We start from the raw sequence: 11,313 nt of genomic DNA, 5'->3' as shown, positions 1-11,313 counted from the left end.
TCTGAATGGGAAAAAAAAAATAGGATTCTTGAAAAAAAAGAATTAAATAGCTTTGGGATTCAGGAACAGGCTATGAGTATCTTTGTGTGAGAGAGGTATTTCCTTTTCAAAGGCAGGACCCAAGGGAAGCAGGTAAAAAACCAGCTCATCCTGGATCCTCAGAATATACTCTGCAGCTGGAAGAGAATGGGGTGCATGGATCTGGGAGGTGGTTCAGTCAGTAAAGTGCTTTGTCATGTTAAACGTGAGGACCAGAGTTCAGTCCCCAGAAACCACATTAAAAAACATTCCGATGTGGTTCACTAGGGAAATCCCAGTGCTCTGGCCAGTCAGCTCAGCTGTGTGGAGAGTTCTAGACTACCTTACAAAATAACTTGAGGGGCTGGAGAGAGAAGGCTCAGCAGTCAAGAGCACTGGCTGCTCTTGCAGAGACCCAGGTTCAGGTCCCAGCAGCCCCCTTACAACCATCCGGAACTCTGAGCAATGGATTCAGTGCTCTCTCTGGCCTCTGTGAGTACCAGGCACATATTCAGCACACACACACTCAGAACAAAGGTGCAGAATGACGATCCTCCTCCACAGTCTGTAGCTAGGGTATGAGAGGGCAGGTCTTCAGTTTCATGTCAGTCCCTTGGGTCTGTGGGTAACTGGAGGCCAGCGGTCCCCGTCACATAAAGTTCCAAGGTCTAGAGGAATCGGGGAGGAGCAGGATGGGATGGAATCTGAGTAATGAGAAAAGCGGAGGTCACAGGAGGTAGGGACTCACTACCAAATCAGACAAAGCGCAGAGTCTTCTCACGGTCCACATGGCCAGGGTGGGATGGAGGATGTGTAGCCTGTCTCAAGGGTCCCCAGAGCAGGTCTGTCAAGGGTTTGTTCTCCACAGAGGATGCAGAGGGCAGAAGGAAGGAACTCTGCTGCCTAGGGTGTCTCCTTCCCCGCGGGAACACCAGTGGCGGCGACAACAGCCTCGAGGATGACTTTCTGGAGAGCGCTGATGTGGTGCGGGGGGCCCGCGGAGGGATGGAGACGTGGCCACAGCACTGAGCCTCACGGCACAAGATCCAGGCCTCCAGCGGCATCTTGAAAAGAGAGCGAGAGGCCAGACTCCCACCTAGTGCCCCGATGGGTCTGTGGTGGTTTGAATAGGAAATGCCCCCACAGGACCAGGTGTCTGCGCACCGGGTCCCAGGTGTGGTGCTGTTTAGGGAGGTTTAGCAGGCGTGGCCTTCCTGGAGGAAGTGGGCTTTGAGAGACGATAGCTTCTCTTCACTTCCGGTTTGCTCTTTCTGCTTCCGGCTTCTAACTGAAGACGTGAGCTCTTGGCTTCCTGCTTCGGCCACCGTAACACAATGCACTCTGTCCCTCTGGAGCTGTAAGCCCAGAATCAACCCTCTGGTTTTATCATAGCAGGAAGCAATTGACACAGGATCCCGGAGTCTAACAACACGGGAAGCCACCAACCCTAAGTCAGCGGCTTTGAGAAAAAAGGAAGATGCAGATGACGCTCTCCGCCGCCATCAATCACGGCGCCCATTGAACCCGGAGCCAGGTGCTTGGGAAGCACAAAGACTGCAGTACTCCTCCCTAAATCCAAATTCACTTAAAAGACATTCCTCTATTTTGAGAGTATGTCCTCTCCAATTTTAGCATTAAAATGTCCTTTCTTTTATGTAATTGTAGAGACAGGTGGTAAGCCGAAAAACTTTTTTTTTTTTTTATTTGACAAAAAGCTGCCACTTTTGCCGGTCCAATTTTGCTAATGTTCCTCTCATTATCCACCTTGCTTTCGAACGCCGAGGGGTTTGAAGCCACCCCCCCACCCCCCCAGGTCTCACTTCTGGCTGGTGGACAGTGTATGGAAGAGCTGCACCCCACTTCTGAGTTGCGTTCCCGCAGGAGAGTATCTGGCTTCCTCCTTTTCCCCTCTCCTAGGAGGCTGACAGACCAGGTGATGGTGGGCTGTTACACACATTTGATACCCAGGCACTGGTGGAGCACAGAAGAAGCTCGGTGTCCCCAAACAGTACACACCACCGTGTCAGCCCAGGACGCTCTTGAAGCGTGGGAGGGAAGCCATCCACTGAGAGTTCACGTCTTTGCAGTACGTGGTGCTTAGAGTCATGTCAGCAGAGGGATAAAGTCAGAAGGAAGAGGACCTGGAAGAGAGCTTCAAAGAGCCCAACACATGGTAATCATGGAGCCGAGGAGCCTGTGAGGGAGGAGAGGAAGGGAAGCTGGGAAGAGGGTGTGAAGGAGCCAAAGGGAGAGTGTTTCTGAGGTGTCAGCAGTTCCAGGCAGAGAGGTACAGACATGGCCGTTCTGTTGAGAATGGAGGTGATCAGAGGCTTTATCGAGACCTGTTTCATGGTAGTGGGTAGAGTGAACGCTGGGGGGCGATAGAGAGAACGCAAGCAGGGGGCGTGGTGAGGAGTAAATGTGCTTCTACAGGAGGCCTTGAAGGAAAGAGTAGAAACGGAGATGGAGAGGTTCTCATTCTTCCCTCCCCTCCCCTCCCTCCCCTCCCCTCCCCTCCCCTCCCCTCCCCTCCCTCCCCTCCCCTCCCCCCTCTCCTTCCTTCCCCTCCCCTCCCCTTCCCTCCCCTCCCTTCCCCTCCCCTCCCCTTCTAATGTCAATTTGCCATTGGAATCAGTTGAAGAATTGTCCTACTGACTTGATTTGGGAAGACCTGCCCCAGTTGTGGGCGGAGCCTTCTGGTGGCAGTCTGGACAGACAGAAGGACAATGGACTGGCCTTCTGCCCTCTTGACCTCCCTCTAGCTGCTGATTGATTTACCCCATGCGGCTGCAGATTCCTTTGCTGATATCAGAACCCCCATTTCCAGGCTTCCCTCACGGAGGAGTCCAGGTGAGTGGCTCTCCAGCAGAGCAGTCCGTTGGCACCAGCCTGGGACTGCTGAGGGGACTGAGCAGCTCTTGGGTTGGCTGTTGGTGCCTGGCCAGTGTGAGACAGCCACTGGGAGACGGCTGTGATGGCTGAGCACCCAGTCTCAAGGAGCAAGCAGCTACCAGGTCTTATTACATGCCGGTGTGGCTTGCTGTCGCTACTACATTAGTGTAAACCTCCTTCCCTTCATTTCCCACCCCCTCCCTTCATTTCACACCCCCTTTTCTTCTCCTCCTCATTCTCTCCCCTCTCCCCCCCTCCTTTCTCTCTCTCTCCCTCCTTTTTCTTTTTCTTCCTTTAAGAATAGTTCTGGCCCGGGCAGTGGTGGTGGTGGTGGCGGTGGCGGCGCACGCCTTTAGTCCCAGCACTCGGGAGGCAGAGACAGGTGGATCTCTGTGAGTTTGAGACCAGCCTGGTCTACAGAACGAGCTCCAGGACAGGCACCAAAGCTACACAGAGAAACCCTATCTCGAAAAACCAAAAAACAATAAATAAAATAAAATAAAATAATAGTTCTGAGTGCGGAGCATTCCATCCAGTATGAATAGAAAGAGCTGGAAGAGCCGAACTAGAGAGAATATACTTGGGAGCATCAGGCTCCCAATAAGGTGGGTGGCCCGAGTTGTGATGAGCATTTGTGAAGGAATTAGCCTTCTCCAGAGGATAGAGGGTCAGGTGCGAACTTGGGGATGTATATTTATAGTTTGGGGGGGGGAGTGAGTAGTTCTCTTTTCTCAGTGCCATGAAATGCAAGGTTGTAGACATGGTAAGATGGGGTAGTTCTGTATGGTCTGTGGAGAGGGGTCTGAGGACACGGGGAAGCCCCTAGAGGCTGTCATCGCGGGCAGCTGAAGTGGGTGCGACTGCTCCTCTAGCTGTTTTGACACTGGTGTCAGGGTTAGGGGACGTGGATGCTGCCGTTCACCAGGGCAGCATCACCATGGTTAAAGAAGGGAATGTCTAGTGTTGGGGAAAGACTGGACCCTTGAGTCTGAGTAGAATAAGGTGGAAGGCAAAGTGGGTGATACTGATGGCCTCCTGGGGCCAAGGACCTGGTGCAGTGGGGTTCTGGGACTGGAGAGGCTGTGGCAGGAGACTGCCACTAAGAGGGAGTCACATGGGCTTCAGAGGAAAATGGGCCCTGGAGCTTGACCAGGTGCTGTGGATATCTATCGCTCTGTATGCTGTGAATGTGTTGCTCTGATTTGGTTGATAAATAAAATGCTGATTGGCCAGTAGCCAGGCAGGAAGTATAGTATAGATGGGACAAGCAGAGAGGAGAATTGTGGGAAGTGGAAGGCAGAGTGAGGAGACACTGCCAGCTGTCGCCATCATGAGAAGTAAGATGTAAAGTACCCATAAGCCACAAGCCACATGGCAATTTACAGATTAACAGAAATGGGTTAATTTAAGATAGAAGAACTAGGTAATAAGAAACCTGCCATGGCCATACAGTTTATAAGCAATATAAGTCTCTGTGTGTTTACTTGGGTCTGAGTGACTGCAGGACCGGGTGGGACTGAAGAAAACTCCAGCTACAACCAGGTCTGGGTGTGAATGTGGGAGTGGAGCGCTGAGGTACAGGAAGGAAGATGGTCACTAGAGGTGGGGAGGCTGAGAGCTGAGCTGGACCATCAGCCAGGATTCAGAAGCAGCAATGGAAATAGAGATGGGCAGGGAGAGCTGTGAGCCATTTCCAGCAGATTTGCTGGGTGAGGACAAGTGTCAAGGGATGTGCTAGATGAGGCCTAAGGACCTCAGTGCCACCAAGCAGGGGATCTGAAAGATCTCCATGTCTAGATCACACAGAAATGGCTTGAGAGCTGGGAAGACAGGAGCCCAAGAAGACACACCCCCTCCCTGCCCAAGGTCAAAAGCACAAGACTCAAGAACTTCCATTTTAGAGGCAACAGAACACTATCTCTGGGTCAGCCTAGGGCTCTGCGATGACCTTAGCTTCTCATGGTGAGTGTGTGCATACACCGAGGTCCTCCTCGGGCTGACAAAATCTTACTGTTTAGGGGAAGGGCCTGGGCACAGAACTGCCTCCACGGGCAGTTCCACGGGCTGCTCAGAGTATTTCAACACTGTTTGCGGCCATCTTCAAATGTTTAGTGTGCAGCAACAATCAAGCCCGCTTAGTTTCCTTTCATTAATGAATTGTGGTGGGTCCTCATAACTCAGTATTGAGGCTTCCTGCTTTTTTTTTTGTTTGTTTGTTTGTGGCAATGGTTCAGTGAGTGAAGTGTCTAAGGCCTGAGTTCGGATCCTCACAACCATGGAAAAAGCCGGGTGCAGTCATGTGTGTATAACCCTAGTGCTGGGACAGACACAGGAGGATCCCTTGAGCTCACTGGGCAGCAGGTCTAACTAAACTGGTGAGTTTCTGGTTCAGTGAGGCATCCATCTTTAATGATGATGATGGCGATGATGATGGCAATGATGATGGTGGTGGTGATGATGGTGATGATGATGATGGTGGTGGTGGTGATGGTGATGATGATGATGGTGGTGGTGATGATAGTGATGATGATGATGGTGGTGGTGGTGATGGTGATGATGATGATGGTGGTGGTGATGGCGATGATGATGGTGGTGGTGATGATGGTGATGATGATGATGGCGATGATGATGATGGTGGTGGTGATGATGATGGTGATGATGATGATGGTGATGATGATGGTGATGATGATGGTGGTGATGATAGTAATGATGATGGTGAGGATGATGATGGTGATGATGATGGTGATGATGATGATGATGGTAATGTGGGGAGTGATAGAGGAAGACATCCAATATCAGTCTCTGGCCTCTCTCCATATGCACATGTACACACATGCACACACACACACACACACACACACACACACACCTTTCCTTAGGAGACTGTGATATATGGAGCAAGGGTTGAGAATCAGCAAGTGTAGCTGGAGAGAATGCTCAGAGCAACCTCACAGTCTGTCGAGTTTGCCAACCACACAGCAAGAGTTCAGAGAGCGTGTAGGAGCTGGAGAGGAGAGCCTGGGTGAGTGGGGGAGGGAGAAGGGGATGGGGGGGAGGGGGATGGTGGGCATAGAAAAACCCACTCTCCGTTTCATGTGGCTCTTTGAAGAGAAGTGTTGGGCCTAACAGAATTCTGCCATAGTCTGCAATACACACCCAGTGATGGGGGGTTGAAGCGGGAATCCTCTGCCTGAGGTCTAGGGTGGTGTATGAGTACAGAGATGGGCTAGTGAAATGATTACTGGGAGATCAGGGGGTACACGGGAGTAGGGTCAATTGTGAACAATCTGAGTGCACACTTTTCTGCTGGGGGGCTGTGCCACTGTGCCAGCTGATGGGTCTGAGTCTTGGACTGGCCTCTAGAGCTCTTCCCAGCTGAGAGACTCAGGACATTTTGGCTGCAGGGCTAGAGTTCCCGAACCACCATCACACAGACCATAAAGCAATGCCAGCCTCAAGTTCGGAGTGCTCTGAAGGCTTTGGAATGCTTGGGCATCCATACCAGGCACGTGGGATGTCCATGAGAACCTTGTTTTCCTCTCGGAGTCCCAGAGGAAGTGAGCAGTGCAAAGGATACTGAGACAGGGCTCTGGGAAAAGGTGGCTCCCTGAGGAGCCAGCCTCAAGCACAGGCACCACCACGGGGTCACTTATCCAAGAGACATAGTTTGTTTCCCTAAACCAGGTAAGAGGTGTTGAAATCTTCTTTCCACTTAATCCCTTTAGTGCAAACATTCCCTTCAAAACCAGTCAGGGCTGGCCTGGAGGAAGCCGGGTACACAGTCTTGTTACCCACTTCTATAAGCAGTCTTGTCTGGGTCCTGCCGTGGACCCAAGGCTGGATCGGGTGGCTCTGGACGTCCAGGGACTCCTCCAGGGAAGATGCCTTCCTGAGAGTGAGGTGGGTAAGCCTGAGGCCTCTTTAATTTGAAGTTCTGTGAGGTTTTTTGGTTTTTTTTAGTTTCCTGGCTCCTCCCACTCACCTCTACCTTCTGGTCCGAGGAGGGTGGAGGGCTTCAGGTCAGGTGGGTGAAGAAGGGAGGAATCTAGATTCTGCTCCTCCGGCTTCTGCCTTCCATCTTCACACTTTCACCGTTACGCTACCACCTTCAGCGGCATTCCAAAGCCACCCGCCTTTTCCAATATCTGTCTCTCTCTCTCTCTCTCTCTCTCTCTCTCTCTCTCTCTCTCTCTCTCTCTCTCTCCCCTCCCAGCAATTGGGTGGGGGAGCAATCCTGCCATCCTCTGAATTTGCAAAATTGAGGAATTTCTCCTTCTTCTTCCCAAGTCTAAGGGTCAGGATTATTGCCTGCGGCAGCTGCTCATATTGAGGCAGGACAGAGGCATGAGCAGGGTCCAGAAGTCCTGTTGGCAGAGAAGGCTGAAAATCCAGCTCAGACTGGAGCTGACTCCAAAGGATGGAGCCACTGATGCGGGCCCAGAGGCCTCCACAGTGTCTGAGGGGGGCGGGCCCAGTCTTGTTGTAATACTAAAACTTGCAGGCCTCTGTGGAGGTTTAAGATGCCAATAAGATACACAAGGCATGAGGTTGTATGTAGAACTATGTGTGACAGATCGCGCATGCCCAGGAAACCGTGCAGTATGCAAATCAGCCAGAGGCCGAGCTGTGTGAATGGCTCCCAGGTGACATAAAAGCCCCATTCTTTGTACACTGTTAATGAGCTTTTAAACTTTCCTCTTGTGCTGGTGAGATGGCGCCACCGTGGGTAAGAGGGCTTGCGGCCAAGCCTGGTGACGTGGGTTTGTGTAGATGTAACCAACCATCTTATTAAATAAGAAACACAGAACCAATGCAAAGAAGAAAGCCAAGAGGTCAGAGCTAAGAGCTAAAACCTTACCCTTCCTCCTACGGTGGTCCTACCTCTCCGAAAGAGACCTTCTTCCTGTATGTACGTCTTTATATAGACGTTCTGTTCTGCCTTCTCATTGGTTGTAAACCCAACCACATGACCGCCTCATCACTATCTGTCTGTATAGACCTCCAGGTCTTCTATGGTTGGTATTGAGATTAAAGGAATGTGTCTCCAATGCTGGCTGTATCCTCGAACTCACAGAGATCCGCCTGGCTCTGCCTCCCAAGTGCTGGGATTAAAGGCGTGTGCCACCACCGCCCAGCTTTCCTATGGCTTGCTAATAGCTCTGACCCCCAGGCAACTTTATTTATTAGCATACAAATAACATTTTAGTACAAAATAAAATATCACCATAGGTCTGATTCCCAGAACCTGAGTGGTGGAAGTATAGACCTGACTCCAGCAGGTTTTCTGACCTTGACCATGGTGTGTGTGCTCACTCATGCTTGTATGCGCGCACACACACATACACACACACACACACACTCACACTAAATGTAAAAAAATACTGTAAAAATTAAATGTAAAAATATTTTAAAATCTTTGTCTCTGCTCTAGGCTACTTCCTCTCTTGGAAATAAATTGTCTTATTTTTCTTGCTCTTAACCATGTGTCTCTGTCCAATTCCTTGTTCCAGGAACTAAGCACCTGGTAGCCCTTTGGAGGTCACCACCAAGCCTCAATATCTGTAAATGGCAGTTGGTGAGCCAGGTCAGGAGGTAAGATTTATGTTCTTAATCTCTTGACATGCCCTCTCTTTCCAGGGGAACCTGGGCGGTGGGCATGGGCTGGGAAATCACTCACAGTTATGAAATCCATTGTTGGAAGACTCCTCTGCCAGTGTTCATGAGACCGACTTAGACACTAGTCCTCATCAGATGCAAATTTTCATATACCAAGGCACACTGGAAAAATCACACACTGCCCGTGCCCACAGCTTCCTGACCAGGACTAATAACTTCAAAGGAGCCTGGAATGCTTTCCCCTGAGGACCGGTGGACCTGCCTGGACAGCCATGCCCGGTGGGGATGGTGTGCTCAGCTGGGCTCAGTCTAGGTGGGGAGGGGCTACGCAGGAACTCACTGCTGTTTAGATGCCAAGGGTCCAGGTCTTAGCACCCCCATCCCACGTGTTGCAAAGCTTGGAGACCAGGCTTACAGGCATCCATTTGTAGCCCTCTAGGCGGCAGCAATGGTGCCGGTGCCCTGGTCCTAGAACTGTGTCCCGCCATTGGCTCCGCCCAGAACCATCACCATGGAGCTCCTGCACTGACCGGGCACACTCACCTGTCCCTTTTCTTGTCCTGCTCGTGGACCTTCTTTTCAGCCCTCCTCCCTCATGCGCCTTACACTTGTTTATTTCTGGTTCATCGTGTCCCTCTTGCCCGTTTATTGTAGGAGTTCCATCCCCAAGGGGAATGAGTCTCCCAAGTAGTAAGGCATTCCCCTGAACAAAATCCCCACTTTCTCTCCAAAAGACAGTCTAAAAAAGCCCAGAGCTGTGCAAGCCTCTTCTCTGGCACCCTAACCATTTGTGCCTTTTTAGAGCCCCTGAGGGGACATGCCTTGTTCCACTGATAATGCTCTTAACAGGGACTTGCATCCCTGTACTGGGGATTGCAGTCCCCGAGAAAGATAATGTAAGTGGTTGGTTCAAATTTTGATTGAGGATGAGTAATCCCCATTCACCAGGGATGCCTAGCAACATGATAAAACTGGGGGGATCAGATCCCATCAGATCCTGGGAACTTTGTATATGCAAAAGGGTTGTTCTTCCATTCCAGACCCCCCACTTCTCGGCTCTCCTCATAGAAAATGCAGTTCCCTTAGACTCTTCAATACAGTGTAGTCAGGAGTAGGTTTGATCCTAAAGAAAGAGAGGCTAATATTTTACCACCTGGCCCTAATACAAGCTGCCTTTAGACTAGAGCAGAAAGGAAAACTTACTTAGTTTACTACAAAGAGAGCAGCAGATACAGGAACAGAAGACCTGCCAGTACATGGTGGCGGGCTGTGGGGGAGTCCACAGTTGGATAGGGTGAGCCACTTTGTGGACAGTTTCCTTGCATATAATTTCCTTTATGGCTCCCGCTGACTATAAAGAGCAAGGAAGCTACTTTCCCAGTGGCATGACTGCAGACTCACACTTGAGAAAGGGCAACAAAGAACAACTTCTATGACAACCCCTTACTGCCCCTCAAAAGTAACAGTCTAGACAGAAAGCTATGGAAGAGAACTCTTAAAAGTTATAATAAGGATGCTGAAGTGTAGCTCTCCACGACTGATGGCTTCAGGCAGGGGTTCAGGTGGAGAAGGACTCAGTTTTCTTTAAGAGGTTGGCCACTGGAGTTTGACCATGTTCAGTGAGTGTATGTGCATTACAACTTGTACCTCCTCCTCTTCCTTCCTCTTCCTCTCCTCCTCCTCCTCTTCCTCCTCCTCCTCCTCTTCCTCCTTCCTCTTTTTCTTTCTCCTCTCCTCTTCCTTTTCCTCCTCCTCCTCTTCTTCTTCTTTTTCTTCTTTTGGTGGGGAAGTCACAAGGTGGGGTGGGGCAGACCTGGGAGAACTGGAAAGTGAGTGTGATCAGGATGCATGATGTGGAATTCTCAAATAATAAATAAAAATATTATGTTGGAAAAAAGAAAGAAAAGCAAAGAAAGAATTCCTTTATGAAAATGAGGGAGAAGATTCAAGATGGCGCAGACAAGCAGACGCAGGTAGGCCTGTGGCAGCGGCCCGCGGAGGTAGATGGGTCAGGCGGCAGCGGCCGACAGGGACATTTAGGCCTGGCGGTAGCCGGCCGAGACATTCAGGCCCAGAGGCGGCCCACAGAGGTGGACAGGCCCTGCGGTGGAGATAAGCAGACAGAGGTGGACGGGCCCGGCGGCGGCCGACAGAGACATTCAGGCCTGGAGGCGGCCCACAGAAGTAGACAGGCCACTGGGCGGAAACGGGCAGACGCAGGTGGGTCTGCGGCGGCGACTCGCGAAGGTGGAAGGGCCCGGTGGCAGCGGCCGACAGGGACATACAGGCCCAGTGGCAACCGGCAGAGACATACACGCCTGGTGGCAGTTTGCAGAGGTGGATGGGCCCGACAGCAGTGACGGGCAGGGGTAGGTAGGCCCGCGGCGGCAGCCAGCAGAGACATACAGGCCCGTTGGCCGCCCGCAGAGGTGGACAGACCCAGTGGTAGCTGACAGGGACATACAGGCCAGGCAGCAGAGACAAGTGGACGCAGGTGGGCCTGTGGCGGCGGGCCACAGGGGTGGACAGGCCCGGGGACGGAGAGGGGCAGACGCAGCTTGGAACGGGGACGCCCCTAGCCCCAACACCTGGGGAAGAGGTTATCTCCGTGGGTCAGAACCAGGGCGAGTCTGGGCACTCCTTTTGGGGACAACCCAGGGCCCAACTGCTGATCCTGTGAAACCCAACAACTTGGAGGTGTTGGTGAGACTACCCTGCTCAGCTGAAACCCATCTGGGAGAGGATTCAGATGCCTACAGTTTGAAGTCTGAAGAAACACGATCAGCT

The 11,313-nt window shown here is 51.6% G+C and overlaps 1 long non-coding RNA gene across 1 annotated transcript; it reads left to right on the top strand.

Annotated features, from left to right (window-relative positions):
- Positions 1-1,247: 1,247 nt before the first annotated feature.
- LOC119088844 lies at positions 1,248-8,503 on the top strand. Its single transcript, XR_005092580.1, has 4 exons — positions 1,248-1,552; positions 1,936-2,191; positions 2,781-2,868; positions 8,421-8,503. It is a non-coding gene; the product is annotated as an uncharacterized LOC119088844 (long non-coding RNA).
- Positions 8,504-11,313: the final 2,810 nt, after the last annotated feature.

Source organism: Peromyscus leucopus, chromosome 12 (genome assembly GCF_004664715.2).
Source record: "Peromyscus leucopus breed LL Stock chromosome 12, UCI_PerLeu_2.1, whole genome shotgun sequence".
Taxonomy (NCBI): Eukaryota; Metazoa; Chordata; class Mammalia; order Rodentia; family Cricetidae; genus Peromyscus; species Peromyscus leucopus.
Note: the sequence above shows the minus strand (reverse complement) of the source record. Positions and strands in the feature narration are given on the sequence as shown.